Genomic DNA, 16,635 nt, shown 5'->3' with positions numbered 1-16,635 from the left:
TGTTTCATCTGAAATTTCATCTTTGCACTAAATGAAGACAGTGACACCCAGTTATCAAAGTGTCATGTTGCTTTCAGACATCACAATGCCTGTGGAGAAAACGTGACATTGACAGCGAAGATCTTTTCGAATGACAGTATAACAAAACTGCCTGCATTTTATGATGGCGCATCAACAGAGACCTTGGAAAACAGCAAAGGCACAATCGATCTGCCACCTGAGGTTCCCTTCACTGTTCTCTACTCGGTGATGGCAGATATTACAGTTTTTCTCGTCGCTTTGGTCAAATCATCCCTAAAATTTCTGCGAAGAAGTATGTGCATATTTCAAATCAATTTGAACTAACGGCACTTGCAAAAGCCTCTAACATTCTCAAAATCTTTAGATCATCTCTCAAAAGTAAGTATTTATGTCAATAAACGCATCAGAGCCGTCAGAATGAAAAGCCCTTGTGTTATTGTTCACGAACAATATGTCGATATAACAGCGGGCGCAGTTTGGGTGACAGTTACTGTATTGAAATGCAGAAGGCTGCACTTCTGTATGCCATATATCCATTTCAAAAGAACAAATTTACACATTACTGTATGTGGGATATTGAAGGAGACTGAATAGGATTTATTGTTTCACTTTTACTAGTGGTCTGACAAAACACACACACATATAGATATAAAAAATAAAAATAGGGCACAAAGGAGTCCAATTGAAGGTGCATGAGACGCACATTTGAGTTATTTCAGGAGCTGGTTTGTCATTGGTTGATCTGATCATTAGTGAAAGTCAAGTCACTTGAGCAATCCAGTGCGAATTTACAAAAAAATTGAGCAACATGACAATAGCAACTAATAACCGCAAAAAAAAACCCAAACTTACCAAAAGCAACTTACCAAAGCAATTGCAACATGTTCAAAAGAAAGATAAACATGATGTTGAACAAGTTATTTTCAGAATTTAATTTCAGATTTGAGAAAAATACCAAAGCAACTGAGAAAAACCCAGAGCATTATATTCACACACACACACACAAAGACAAACAGAGACAGACAGATCCTTAACCTTATTCTCTGCGGAACTGGTGAGAAAAACTTTGTTATTATTACCTTGCCATTATACTCTCTTTTTTGTGCGTTTGTCTTACGCTAATGCAGGGCCTTTTAAGGGAGGCTTGAATAAATTGGTGTCATTGTAAAGATGAAAAAGAAATCACCTATTTAGAATGGCCGACTTTTCTTGCAGTTGCAGAAAGGGTTGTCCCTTTGGCCTTGAATGCTCCCGGTTTAACAGGGTTTGCACCAGGTTCCAAGGAAGCAAAGTCAATGAATAAAAGAAGGAAATACAATTAGAACTACGCATGCGCAGCCTGAAAAACAAGCTTTTTAAAGTAAGAAACAACATTCATGGGGCAGTTAATTTCAATATTTTTGCTGATTTGAAATATGTTTGATTAATTGATTGATTGGTTGGTCGATTAATTAATTTAGGGATGAGTAATGATATTATACCACCTCAAATGTTTATTTTCTTTAAGAGAACAGATTTTGTGCATGTTAATAAACACATATGGATTTAAAGCAGTTATACCTATTTTGTCTCTAAATATAAGTAACTTTCAATCACAGTGTGATTACGGTCCTAAACTGTCGCAAAATGTTCCCATTACTGTCAGTCAAATAGGCTCAGCAGAGCATGGGGAAAAACTAACTTTGAGTCTCCTGCCAGGTGAGGCAATACCTCAAACACGCCGAGCAGATGGACCAATTACACACCGGCAGTGCTCACAAAGGGGGAACCGACAGATCAGGTAAGCCATCAAAACTTACAGCCCAGAATGAAATCTCTACAGGAGGTGTGAACTGTCCCGCAGAAAGATCAGTAATAGTTAAAAATGTCTGTCTCTCTGGGGTGGCACCAGACCCGCCATGTAAGTCAGGCCTTGATTATTCTGAGCTTAGTTGCACTTGCCGCTCTGCTCGTGTTGTTGAGATAAAACAGCTGTGTCTCTGTGTCTCCCGAGACAACAAAACTGTTGGAAAGGTTTATACTGCCTCGAGGGGATGTACACTTCTGAGAAAACGACAATCCCAACCTCGTTAAAACCGTGGCAGTATGGGTAATGATTGAGTAACTGTAGCCTGGAGAAATCATCGCTTCCACGGTCTGCAGATACACACGCAGGTTGAGCCGAACTCGCTGCACAGCTGTGAAGTTCATTAGGAAATATGAATAAGAATTTCAAGAAAAGTTGCTGTGTATGTTAATGCATGAAGTGACGAAAAAGCGAATATTTACCTCTGTTGTACTTTATAGATGCTTCAGGCTCAATAAATATTGTGTATTCAAAAGCAATGCATTTAGTATGAACGCCAAGGTCCGGACAACAACCAGAGCTGTGAGTTACACCACAAAGCTTTGACCTTTATTTATGAAGACACAGATTCTAGAATATATACGCAATGTATTACTTTAATACTTGATCTACTGTAAAACTAGCAGATCCTCAATTATTTACTGCAACTAGACATGTGCCTAAAACGAATACCTTATTCAGAATAATAACGATAGCAAATTCTACCAAACAAGAAGTTTGGTTAAAAATTAGAGGCATTGTTTCTTTCTAAAACAATGTAAACAGTCATTCTGCAAAGGAGAAGCATACACTGTTAAGTTTGTTATATTTAATTTTTTATAATTAATTTTATATATTTGTTTATGTCACACAGAGCTCAGAAAAACATAATCATTTTATGAATTATATTAGATATGTTTGTTAGTTACATCTAAAAATGGGGGGTTTTTTGTTTAGTTTTGCACTATTATATTATGACAGTATTTCTGTTTCAAAAATAAATGCAGGAAAATGAATTTTCGACATTTATTTTTTCTGGAATCTATCACTAGCTTGTTTTTGTGATGGCGATGGGGTTTGCTGTTGGCACCAGTGACTCTATCTAGCTAAAATGGATTGATTCTTGGTCTAACAGCCAGATGTTGTAATGCCAAGATCCCTCAATAAGCCAGTGGCTGGAAGGATTAACTCATTATAATAAGAGAGCATGGAAATTGTTCGGGGGGAACATATTGCTTGATTTGTTGAAATCTGTTATTGTTACAACACCAATTTCAATGCACATTACCTCTTGGATTCAATCAAACCACCTGGATGGATTCATTGTCACCTAATAATGTAGTGGGAATCATTCCTTTTATGTGTGTGACCAAAGCGTCCAGTGATCTCACTCTGAGTCATACGACCAGCGAGATTCGGGAGAAATGTGATATGTAACCTTTCGAAATGTTTAAAATTGTGAAATTGCAGTGGCATTTCATTCTAGCCAGCAACACTGATTACTCACTGATTCGCTTGAAATTATTATCAGCTTTTTGTGACCTTATCAGTTGCTTGCACCAGGTTCCAGCTGCTGTGAAACACTACGGCTGGCAAGCGCACCAACACTGGCTGGATTTATGCTGGTTTCTAAGCTTGTTCACCACCGCAACTGAACCGATTTCATGCTAGCACACATTTTAAATTAAACATGGCTACTTCTAATTTGCTGCAGGCTTGCTTCTTTATCTGTTCTTTTTCTACCCAGTCTCTTAGTACATTCGTGGATTCACTTAAACATTCATCATGACTGAACTGAGGGGATTCTGGCTGTCACTTAATTTGCGTGAGATAAGATCCATTATTCAGGAGGTGATTTAATAATAATCTTAAGGAAAGGAAGGGGAACCAGAATTCGTGGAAAACATCCTGCTCTGTAGGCAGGTAATGCGCGAGTGTTCACGTCATTGATTTTATCACACGCCACCGACGACTCTTTCTCTCTCGATGTCTTTTCTTGTAGATACAAACCTGGTACAAACACTACAGTGGTCGTAAGTCATATGTTAGGATGTTAAATATGAAGAAAATGTAGGTTGGACACAGCTCATCTGCACAAGGACTTGAGTGTTAATTTGTTGATTTCACATCCTCAAATCCGATAAAAAAAAAAACTGAATTCATCAAACGTTTCTTCTCAAACAAATGATTATAATAAAGGATGCACATTTTAGTGAGTCAAACCAAAGAGTTTCAAGTCAGTTCTTTTTATTGAATCAGAAACATTCAACCAAACTGATATTCATTGATTCCCAAACGATTCAATTGGTTTAACGTACTGCTCAATCCTGGTTGCAGGACTGTAAAATTGTATTTGAGGGCAAACAGTATGCCCTTTCTTTCCTTTCAGTGCTTCCCTCTTTTCTCTGCTTTGTTTCTGCGCTCTCCTCTCATAATGATCCCCTGCGAGGCAGAATATAAAAAGAATCAGAACTTAAGGGGAAAGGAGAATCAGTATGCAAAAGAGCCCGGTATTCTTGTCTGTTTATGATTCAGCAAAGAGCTTGTCAACAAAAACTGGTTTGCTCCAGTAGAGGGAAATCAGAAGCCTGTGAAGAGGTGCAAAAGAGTGCCAAAACAGAGGTTCAACATGACCAGCGGTTCTGTTCTTATTCAATCTGAACACCACAGAGGAAATATTTCAGTAGTTGAGGATAATAAATTACACATGAGACTCTTGGCAGTATACTGTGAGTGAGACATTAAACCTTATTTCCCCCTGTCTTTAGCTTTCCTCCATCCTCATCCTTCTTGCTGCTCAAATATGTGATGCTATGTCCGAGGTGAGCGGAGTAGGTCTGGATTTTTTGACACATTGTGCTGTGAGGTAGGGAAATAAATCAAACAGCTGAAATTTTGCCGTTTTTCCAGTGGAATGATTGAAAAAATATCAACCAAACTGCAGTAGCTTATTCTCCAAAGTGTAGATGTGCACTTTTGTTGATAATAATGGGAGCATTTCAATTGTGCTGTGCCACATTTTTCAGCTTTTGGAAGCAATCATTGAAAGAATCACACAATGCCTTCAGCTGAAAAATGTTACTTTTAAAAAGTAATGCATTACAAAATTGTGTTACTCCCTAAAAAAGTAACTAATTATGTTACTTGGTTTATTTTTATGGTAAGTAATGTGTTACGTTACTTTTGCGCTACTTTTTAAAATATTAGCAGGGCTTGACTGTGTGTTTTTAATAAAAGAAGTTCTATTTATAGCAAATGTAAAAGGCCTTTCACACCGAAAAGGAGGTCCTGGTGAGCTTGGAGCCCTTTGTTTGTACAGCACGCCAAATACACTCAATTTGTAATATTGTAATGTTGAATCTCTGCTAATGGTTGTAATATTGCTGAAAAAAAGCGTTGACAAACTCTTGAGCAGCAACAGTACCCTGTACTCCACCATTGTTGTCAATGTTTGTTTGTGCTTCCCTTTAAAATTGTCATGTACTGCGCATCTACATACCTAACACGTACTACGCACGCACATGATGTCACCAAAGACTCCCATATTGGGTGTTTATATGGAAAAGATAACTGGCATTTTCAAAAGTATTCAGTCCCAAAAAAGGCATTGCCGTGTAAATGAACAGGAAAACTGTATATATATATATATATATATATATATATATATATATATATATATATATATATATATATGCCTTCTTGAAATGGTCCACATGACGTCATTCACCATACTGTAGGTTCGCACAGAGTCGTTGAATTTGCAGATCATTGGCTGTGGAGGATTGCATCTTTTGAATACTCAGTGATTACTATGGTGAATGACGCCAAGTCAAAACCTCTACAACATGGTGGATGTCTTACGTATTACAACCCATAGATACAGTCGCTAATAAGGCATTTATTTTATAAAAACTTTATATAGCATCAGCCTGTGCCTTATGAAACTCAGTACATCCAAGTCTGAGGCCATGGTTCTCAGTCGGACAAGGGTAGCTTGCCCCCTTCAAGTTTGTGGGGAGTTCCTGCCTCAGATGTATCTTCAGATCTTGTTCACAAGTGAGAGAATGATTGAACCAGAGACAGACAGACAACAGACGGATCGGTGCAGTAATGCAGTCAATGTCGTGGTGAAGAAGGAGTTGAGCTGCAAGGTGAAGCTCTCAATTTACCGGTCGATCTACATTCCTGCTCTCACCTATGGTCATGAGCTCTGGGTCATGACCGAAAGGATGAGAATCCGGATACAAGCGGCTGAAATTAGTTTCCTCCGTTGGGCGGCTGGGCACTCTCTTACAGATAGGGTGAGGAGCTCAGTCACTCGGGAGGAGCTCGAGTATACCCGCTGGTCCTCCACATTGAGAGAGGCCAGCTGAGGTGGCTCGGGTATCTGTTTCGGAGGCCTCCCGGACGCCTCCCGACGCCTCCGATGGAGGTGTTCGGGCATGTCCCACCGGGAGGAGACCCAGGGGAAGACCTAGGACATGCTGGAGAGTGTCTCTGGCTGACCTGGGAGCACCTTGGTGTTCCCGGAAGAGCTGGAGGAAGTGTCTGGGGACAGGAAAGCCTGGGCGTCCCTACATGGACTGCTGCCCTGCAACCCAGCCCCGGATAAGTGGTAGAAAATGGATGGATGGATGGATACTGTATATATCTATGAATACAACAGCCTCAAACAAATCAGAATCAAGGACTGGAAGTATATGTTTTATAATATGGAACTAAAACTGATTTGTCGTTATGACCATGTGACCACACAAAAGCTCTTCATGGCCAATAAACAAACTCTCAAGGTTCTTGTCATCCATTTAAATGATCCCCACTTTCCTGAAGGAGAAAGTGCGGTGAAAAGGTAGTCCATTGATATTCAAATGAGGGACAAAAAGGCTTCTGTTAGATTTGATGGGCCATCAAACAGCATCAATGTCTTGCAGAAATGTCGTGTAAGACTTTGAAGGAAGAGGCCTGAGTGAGGCTTTCACAGCATGGCTGGTGGAAATGCACAGTGTGCCCTTTTGAAGACGCTGACACAGTCCCTGAGCGGTCCGGAGCTGTTTCCACCAACCTGTCATGCTTCTTCTGGATGTTCTCCTGATTAAAGGAGAGGAGTAAATAAAAAAGACAGGGCATCAGCACATACAGCCATAAGCCGTCTTCTACAGAAGCCTAAACAGATCCCTTAAGTCTCACATTCAGCTCCTTTTAAATTTAATCACTGTAAAACATTTAGGCCCATTTCACACTGCTTGCATTAGCAGCCTGTAAGCGGCGCCACAGCGTAACTCTAGCAAGCTTTCACAATCATTGCGATCAAATATCGTAGACTATTTTTAAGATTGTTGCTTGTTTGAAATTATCTATGATTGCAGAATTTAGCTTTTTATAACCGATATATCTATAGTCCGTTGAATATTACCCTATTAAATATTGGAGAATAGCCTACATTGTATATCAAATATTATTAAACAACAGTAACATAGTTTGTTCTTTATTTCTTTATTATTGTGCATAACAGTCTTCATTTTCACAGAAAAAAAACACTTAGATGTCGGCAGTAACAATCATAGACATATTACACTGAAATGTTAGGATATGCTTTTTTAGCAGACAGGTCTCACCAAAGAGAAGTGTTTATTTGACCAAAATACAGTAAAACTTAATACATTGAAATATTACATTCTTCTATAAGGATGTAATTTAAAATGTAATTTATTCTAGTGATGATTTTTCAGCAATCATTACTCCAGTCTTTAGTGTCATATTGAAATAATTTTAATATGTTGATTTGGTGCGTGACTACTATCAGTTATTATAGATGCTCAGTCATTAATAATAGTTTTGTTATTATCAGTGTTAAAAGCAGTTCAGCAGGTTTAATATTTTAGTGGAAGCTGTAATATGTTTTTTTTTTCAGGTTCTCTGATGAATAGACAGTTCAAAATGAACCGCATTTATTTGAAATAGGAATATTTTGCAACATGTCTCTTCTAGCACTCCTCATGAATTCAGTGTATTAATTAGTTATTATATTAAAGGTTATTATAGCGTATCACAGTTTTCATACAAATATTAAGCAGCAAAAACCGTTCTCATCATAATAACACAAGAATGTTTATTGATCAACGAGAGTGATTTTTGATTAAATACCTAAGAGACTTTAAAAAACGTTTGACTTTTGACCGGTTGTGTAGGCAGAAAAAAACGGTGCCGTGTGAAGATGTGTTAACTTGCAAATAAATAAATAAATGCAATGTCAATAACACTGCAGCATCCTTTAAGACATAATCTGCTGCCTTTATTTTGCTGAGACATCCAGGGGACACATGAGCTTTTAGCGCCTTACGGAACGTTTTAGATCCTGCTGAGAGCTCACCATTACAGCACATCAGTAAAAACTCATGTGCAGCTGAACCACTCTGATTACTGAATGGGGAATGCCCAGTGTGACTGGCAGCTCGCATGGTGGTTTGTTAAATAGGCGAGAATTACTTGAATAAAAAAGCATAGTAGGGGGTTTGGGGGGATGTGGGGTTTTAAGAGTGAAAAGTAACGCATGTGAGAAACAGAGAAAGAGGAGATGGAGGGAGTAAGGACAGTAATAACCATGCAGGAAGCATGCAGGGCCCAAAGGATACAATTAGCAATCAGGACATAGTGCCGGAGGCCTGATTACAAATGCAAACCATGTCTTCCTACAAATCCGGGGGTTATCAAACACCAGGCAGCCATTGGTGAAGCCAGAGATGAGCTGTGCCCTCCGCATTGGACACAGTACAAACCACATTCCATTTTACAAATACAGCTTTTTACTAGTGCTGGCGAGACAATGAGAATTTTCATTTGTGTGTTGTTTGCAGCGGATTCACCTCAAAAGGACAATCAAAGATGCGGTTTGTCAGACAGCGTATTAGGCATTTGTATTTATGAAGGTTAAGCAAGAACACGTGTGAACATAAAAGTCCATATGCTGCCAATGTTTATGTTGAAATTACCACAGTAAATTTGAATGTTAATTTAGTTATAATACAAAAATTATTATATTGTAAGCTTTTTGTAATTTATTATGTATCATTTCATTTATCGTTTTAATATTAATCCGTGTTTTGTTTTGTTTTTGAAAATTAGCTTGTATATCAAATGAAAAACTAAACATACAATTAATACTATAAGATATGAAAAAATCTAAAAATAATATATAATATTTTGTTTTACCTGTTCTTTCTTGTTTTTTTACATATCATTTTTTGCATTTGTATTTATTAGTTTTTATTTATTTAATACATTTCAAATTGGCAACAAGCTGAAAAAAACACTCCAATATGTGTTATTAAATGAGAATTATATGGTAACTTTAAAAAGTAAAACTATTATGTTCCACTTATATTATAATTATAGAATTATATAGTAGAATTATAGTATATAGTAAAAAAATAAATTATTGTAATAATTATTTTGTTGCAATATTTCATTTTGTTTTTAATATTTACTCTTTTTTACCAATATGAAAGAACATTTCAATTAAAATTTCAGTTCAACTTTGTGTTGTTTGAAGCCAATTCAGTTCAATTGTACACTCATGAACTGCGAGGAGCTTTCAAATCTGCTCAGGGTTTCCCTTCATATTTTTATTTAAAGAATGACTCAGTACTGTATTAATTAGCATTATGACAAACCATAATTTATGTCTTGTAAAATCAAACCCCTAAACGATCCCAGTACTCTGCCCTGACTTGTGTTTTTTTGCCTAATGGCAGTTTCCAATAAGTACCTCTGAGAGAATATCTCTATTGGCCGAGTTTCTGAAACCAAGCGCTTCTTAATTCCTTTAGTATCTCTCTCTCTCTCTTCCCTTCTTCTGACTAATGCCCCTTGACACCTTGAACTCCATATTGTGTGTTACAAATTCCCCCTTAATTTGTGAGAAAGGAAAAGAAAGACTGCTCACTAAGAAACATCAAAGCTCTTTTCTGCCCTCTGAGAACCAGAAACTAATTTCTCCATACTTAAATTGCTTAAAGCCTTAAAATGGTCCGAACGTTTATTTCAAATTAGCCATAGATTGAAGTTTGTTAAACATTCCTGAGACTCAACACCGCTGGCATAGATGGAGCAGTGGATTACAAAGGTGAAAGTGATTTCATTTGTACTGGGTGTCATTTGCTGTTGACCTGCCACCAAAGCATTGCTAATGAAGAGAGTGGCTTAATAGCTTAAATGTAGTGATTACATTACAAACCAAGAGTGGATGGTTATCGGACTATGAGACATGGATGGATGGGTGTGTTGGTGAGTATGTGAATGAATGGAGGATAGAACACATAGATAGAAAGATAGACAGAAGATAGGTAGATGGATGGATGGATGGATGGATGGATGGATGGTTAGGTGTGTAGGTACATGGATGGATGGATGGATGATAGACAGATGCGTAAATAGAAAGACAGATAGACAGACAATAGATGGATGGATAGATGGATGAATGCGTGTGTTGGTGAGTAGGTAGACAGGTATGTAGTAGATAAATGGATGGATGGATGGATGGATGGATGGATGTGTTGAGTAGGTATGGATGGATTGATGGATAGATGGATGATAGATGAATACATAAACATGATTACATGGACAGAAAGACAGATAGACAGACATTAGGTGGATAGATGTTGGTGAGAGGTTATATACTGTATAGATCCCAAGGTTATTAAATCCAAGGAGATTTATTAAACGCTTTATAAAAGTGGCAAATGCAAATAGCAGGAGATGCAGACAAGCACACTGAAAAATGATAACAGTAGTGATGATGATGATGATGCTATCTTGGTAAGAAATTAGAACACTTTCCTGTTAATAGACATCTCTATGATGGGATGCAGTTGTCAGATTATGTAAATCATGCACAAAAGCTCTCGGCTCCCTTGAAGACTTCAAAGTAGCAGGGTTAGAGAGGGAATTAGTTTGCTGGCTAATCTCAGCGGATGAAGGAATGGAAGTTTCACTTTGTTAATATACCCACATTCTTAATGGGAGAGAGAGAGAGAAAAAGAGAGAGACATCAAAGTGGAGCAATATTAATTTTTTTTCCAGAGACCTTCCCTTTGATTTGTGAATGAGTTTGCACACGGGCAATCCAGTTTTAGCTGAGCACTTCTCATCCTATACCGTTTACACTGCTACTGGTGAATCTAGAAAATGTTATTTTACATATTTAATGAAGGATTTTTAGTCAATGCTTTTGGTGATAATCTTACAAATTACTTGTGCAAAGAACCGGAACTAAACTGATTTTTCCACACTGTTTCCAAAATATCCCTGCTACAAGTATAACCAGCGCTGCCCAAAGTGTTTGTCCTAGCGTGCCATTTCATTCTCTTGTGTGCGATTTATAAAGAGGCCCTGGCTGAAATTAAAATTGTAATTGCTGGAAGAATACAAAAAAACAGACCTTTCAGAAACCATTTGAATGTTCCTGAACATAGTTTAAAGTCTCCAGTATGCAGTTCTTTGTAACCCCGAAGAAAACACTATAGCATGATAGACACTTGACATTTTATTCTATTAAGAACATTTTCTTTACAGGTTTCAGGCTGTCCATCAGATAATCATGTGACCGGTTTTAATAGGTCTGACCCTTGAGTTCTAGTTGTCTAAATTAGTTTTATGGCAAGGACAGCACATATGAGACCTATATGTGCCATTTCACTCTATTAAAAACCACTCCAGTCTGGCCGTGTGCCAAAAAATTTATATTGAAATTAAACAATGAGAAATTTTAGCATCGTCAATTACAACTTTTTCACAGTTTTAAAGGTGAGAAGTTAATCCTGAAAGCTAGTTCTGACAAATAATTAAGGTCCGCAAAAATAGACGTAATTTAGTTTCACATGACTGCTTTCCATCTCTAAACTGCCGGTTTTATGATCAGGTCAATTTTGATGTTTCGGCTTTTTTTTCAAAAGCATGTTTTTATACATGCCCACAATCTTATATTTACTGTAGAGCGGAATAATAGTCTTATTATACATACTACTAATTAGTTTTTCTATATTAATCGTTGCTTCATCCATACTACTACACTTCTTAAAGCCGATATGCTGTAGCTTTGCACATAATTGCATGTTTGTTGTCTGTGCATGTGCAAGGAAACCGGCGGAAACACATACACAACTGCACTGGTGCTTTTAAGGGAGCACTCCACTTTTTTGAGTTAATAAGGTTGAGTTTTAGAGTTCGGAATCCATTCAGCCAATCTCTGGGTCTGGCAATAGCACTTTAACATAGCTTAGATCATTGAATCTTATTAGACCAGTAGCATCGCGGTCAGAAATGACCAAAGAGTCACTTAAGAGAAACTTAACTGTTCTGCAGTTATATCATGTACTAATACCTGAAGAAACTTGCATGTCTCGCAAGCTGGGGACCAATAAAAGTGGAGTGTTCTTTAAAGTCCAGTTGAACTAGAAGTTTCGCGACTGATTTTACTGCTGTATTGTAACATACTTCCGACCGCCATTTGTGGTGTCTGAAACCATAGTGGACGTTCTCTAGTGCGCCTCATTCAATCCCAAAATGCACTGCGAAAGAGTGTAAATCCGCTGTATGTTTAGCAGCTAGAGGATCCTATAATGCATCTTCTCAGGAAGATGCAGGAACAACTTGAAATATAAACATATACGCTAAGATTTACAACTAATAATGTAATGTACAGTCTGGTTCTTTTGCGAACATTATTCTACATCTTTTGCTTTAGATGCTTTCAGCTCTTCTTCTCCTTAGCCCAGGTAGGATGCCTCTGACGTTGCCTGTGGTTCAGGATTGGCTTAACAAGAGGAATATGACAACTGTAGCCAAATTTCTTGCCACGTCTGTGTGTGGTGACTATTGATGCCTTGACCCCAGCCTCAGTCCATTCCTCAATTTCTTGAATCGATTTTGCTCGACAATCCTCATAAGGCTGCAGTTCTCTCGGTTGTTTGCAGCAAGCAAACTATGCAAAAGTGACGGTCTATCTGGTGCTCTCAGTATCCAAATTCACTCGTTTTCATTCACTCCTTCATTTGAGCTGAATGAGTGGACTAATGTGGAATATACCGAATAAGGGTATAGGAGGCGATTTTGGATACAGCCCGCCTTTTCCTCAACGCGGAAGTAAGCCTATGGGTGAGGCTTTCGTTCCTTGGATGCTAGGAAAATAAAGAGGATAATAAGAACGGCCAGAAAACGGTAAAACTATTTGCACTACAAACCAGCGTGTTAATAATTAAAGCTGCATAATTAAAACATTAGATTCATCCGCGCTGCAGTACAACCCACGCATAGGATATAATTCCGCAGGGAACTGCAATACCAGATTTTCACACGTAGATGGCAACAAAGAGGCAAAACTTACGGACTGCAGCAATTACGATAACACATTAAAATAGCCTGATAAGACACATTTTCGATATCAAGCAGCAAAACAAATTAAAAAGTGTGAATTAGGTTAATTAAAACAGACCTAATGCGCATGCGTCGAACGACATTTAGGTACTTCACGAGTAATGCTGAACTGGGGCCATAAAATACTGTTTATGCTGCCATAGAAATAAATATGTAGAAACAGTAAGAGTATGTTTTGGTGTAAACATAGTCTGAAAAGATCAATGAATATTTGATAAGCCTAATTGTTGTATGAAATGTGTGAAGACTGAAAATGAGCAACAGTTATCAGGACATGGAGGACATTTTTTGTTATAAAAGTAGCTTTTGTGAGAATTTTGCACCCATTCATCATTTTGATATTCAATAACTGCTGCAGGAAGCTCTAGAGTCAAAACTACAACATATGACAAACAATTCTGTTACATCATTTCATACAGACGTAATTACAGCATGACTGACAGGAGGGATGTCTCTTTTCAAATGTGGCTTTGTATGTGTGCGTGTGTAAAAAAAACTCTCCCTACGGGTTCATCATCCAACATCTTGTCAAAGAACGCAGTGACAACAACTCCTTTTCAAAAAATCTCGATTTCTTTTCACTTTGTGCTATCCTTGTGACATTTGCTGAAAAGCTCTCGTTCCTTCATTTGTTTTTTATGAATTACCATGTCATTTAAATGCCCTCATTTGCATGAGACTGTTCTCAGCATCTACCCACAGATTTGAGGGGGGTTTCAAGTTCAAAAGCAAGGTCAGTCGTGCTCATTGTCACGAGGCACTTCAACCTTCACCACAGTATATCAGGGAGCCACTGGCTCCGTTTTTTCTTTTATGTCGGGCATATGCAGTCGCCATGGTTTCTCTCTTCTGAAATAAAGGTGGACTAAAAAACACGGAAATGTGACCATTTGCAAAAAAAACAGACAGCTTAAAAGCCTGCCACAAAGCGTAATTATCTGTATTATGTATAATTTCCCACAGCAGCAATGGCGAAGTCAGAAGCACTGCGACCACATACATGCATAAGTTTAAACCAGAACCTGGGTTTAGTCCTCAGACCCCAAACCAGATACAGCGAGATGAATGTGAAAGCTCTCTAATGTTCCCCTCTCTTTCCAGGGTGGATGTTTTGTATTTGGCCCCTTCTTAATGGACTTGTGATGCATTAGATGACGCAAATTAGAAAAAGGCTAATAATGCCATGACCCATTTTCACTCTTTTTTTTTTTAACCAACTTAACTCGCTTTGTACAATTCCTCATAAGCCGCACTCTGTCTTCTAAAGGATATGTGGTTTTACCCTCATCCCGCCGAACAACGTGAGAACTGTGAATAATCTGCTTTAATAACAGATAAGACCGTTTGATTGCTATCGTGAACACTTCAAGGAAGACGAAATTCCAGCAGAAAAAGAAATGGAAGGTGTGCTAAGATTAGATTGAAAATAAATCAATGCAGCTTTATTAAGGACGATATTTTGCACTCAGACAATTTGTAACCCACTAAAGGAATATGCATTTTATAAAAGAACATAGTGAGACATAAAGTGAATTTGGAGAAAGAAAATTAATTTAGATGTATGCACGCTTTGGTGTCGTTGAAGGACGTTTGCTCGATGGCTTTTAATGCTGCGGCGACATCTGCTGGTTTATTCGTGAATCAGATTTTTTGTGGATCAAAGGCCCATAATGATATTTCAATGTAAAAGATTTTTTCTAATATGTAAATTACAAGAAAGTGCAATTTCAGATTGTTTTTCACAAAAATTCAGTTTTAATTCGATGTGTTTCTTCCCAGTTATTTGTAATTGTGAAATTTAGGATTCATTCTTATGAGGTCCATCATACATATTAGTAACAAGTTTTAGGCTACTGGCAGAATGAATACGGTGGCTAAATATTTAACCCCAGTACGTTTAGAATAGATAATCATCTTCATCACCTTTGTAGCAAAAATGATTGTTTTCATTTTCTTTTTCTTTCAGCATTGCTTTTTTTATAACTTTGGGAACATCATTGGAACATTTGATTCTCTGTAAATTTTTATAACAATTAAAAAATGTGAGATATATATATCCAACTGAAGAGTTTCAGAAGAGTTTCCATGATCAATGTATGACTGAATTGTTTGTGTTAATGTTTAGAGAACACAATTAAAGACCAGATAACTCTAAACTAGCATTTTGATTCATCTTACTGCATGCACATAGTTCATAACTTTGAGTGAATCATCTCTGAATGTTAGCCAAAGTCGTGAACGTTTTAAAAAGTTTTTTGTTTGTAATTTTCAGTAGCACAATCTCTGGTTTTCCTAATTTTAAGACACCTCTTGTAGAAAATGTATAGCTGTAATTCAGCTCCCTGGACTCTCCTCCCCTTTGCCTCAGTGTTGAATAAATACATTTTTGGCACTGCAGTCGCATTTAGCCTGAGGCATGAGACTGTAAAACTATGGAGAAACTTGGCATAATTCTGTTTGTTGCATTGCTTGCACTTTTTGCAGGGAATGAGGAGATTTTACTGCATGGATGTGTGTGTGTGTGTGTGTGTGTGTGTGTGTGTGTGTGTGTGTTTGTAGAAACGAGGGAACGTTTGAATTTAGGAACAAAAGACTGAATTAACACATCACATTAATGTGTTTCTTATTTAATTTGTGAATGTGTTGCTTATTAGATTTATAGTTCTGCTTATAGTTCATCTGAATATGCCTCCGTATATATTGTATTTTTAGTCATAACTGTATTTGGTTTGAACCAATATAGCATTAAGGCTTGTGTGCAAATATGATAACATTTCTATTCAACATGCATGCATAACAGTATTCGGATCATTTTTTGCAATTATTTTGTCTCAGTGCATCACGCTGAAGTGCAGATTCAGAACTGGACGGTGGTTATGGAGGACTCTGCCGCCGCTTCTGTTTCGATCAGAATATATTGTCGCCAACATGGTTGTCCACGCAGATACAGGTGTGTTGATGTAAAGCTTATGTTATATATGAATTTGTAATTATGTACATAATGTAATATGTAGCGTTACTCTGGGGTTTATAAATGCTTAAGTTTAAAAATGCTTTTGAAAGAAGTATCTTATGCTCACAAGGCTGCCTTTATTTGATCAAAAATACTACAGAAAGCAACAGTATCGCATAAAATACTAGTAAAATTGATATTTTTTTGTCTATTTGAAAATATTTAAAACTGCAATGAAAAGATGAATTTAGAAATTATTTTAATATGCGGATTTTTTCACAGATTCAAGAACCCTTTCGTATGTCATGTCATGTTGAAGTTGAAAAGTACAGCATTTACTTGAATCGGAAATCTTTTGTAACATTACAAATGTCTTTACTTTGATCAGTTTAATGCATCTTTGCTG

General features: G+C 37.4%; 1 protein-coding gene and 1 long non-coding RNA gene across 7 annotated transcripts in view; one reads left to right on the top strand and one right to left on the bottom strand.

Annotated features, from left to right (window-relative positions):
- Positions 1–16,635, bottom strand: part of gria4b (glutamate receptor, ionotropic, AMPA 4b) — a 160,777-nt gene that overhangs the window by 102,689 nt on the left and 41,453 nt on the right. The gene's annotated exons all lie outside the window — the stretch shown is intronic.
- LOC122326498 lies at positions 968–1,801 on the top strand. Its single transcript, XR_006247484.1, has 3 exons — positions 968–1,075; positions 1,237–1,381; positions 1,720–1,801. It is a non-coding gene; the product is annotated as an uncharacterized LOC122326498 (long non-coding RNA).

The sequence above is a fragment of the Puntigrus tetrazona genome, chromosome 21 (genome assembly GCF_018831695.1).
Source record: "Puntigrus tetrazona isolate hp1 chromosome 21, ASM1883169v1, whole genome shotgun sequence".
NCBI lineage: Eukaryota > Metazoa > Chordata > Actinopteri > Cypriniformes > Cyprinidae > Puntigrus > Puntigrus tetrazona.
Note: the sequence above shows the minus strand (reverse complement) of the source record. Positions and strands in the feature narration are given on the sequence as shown.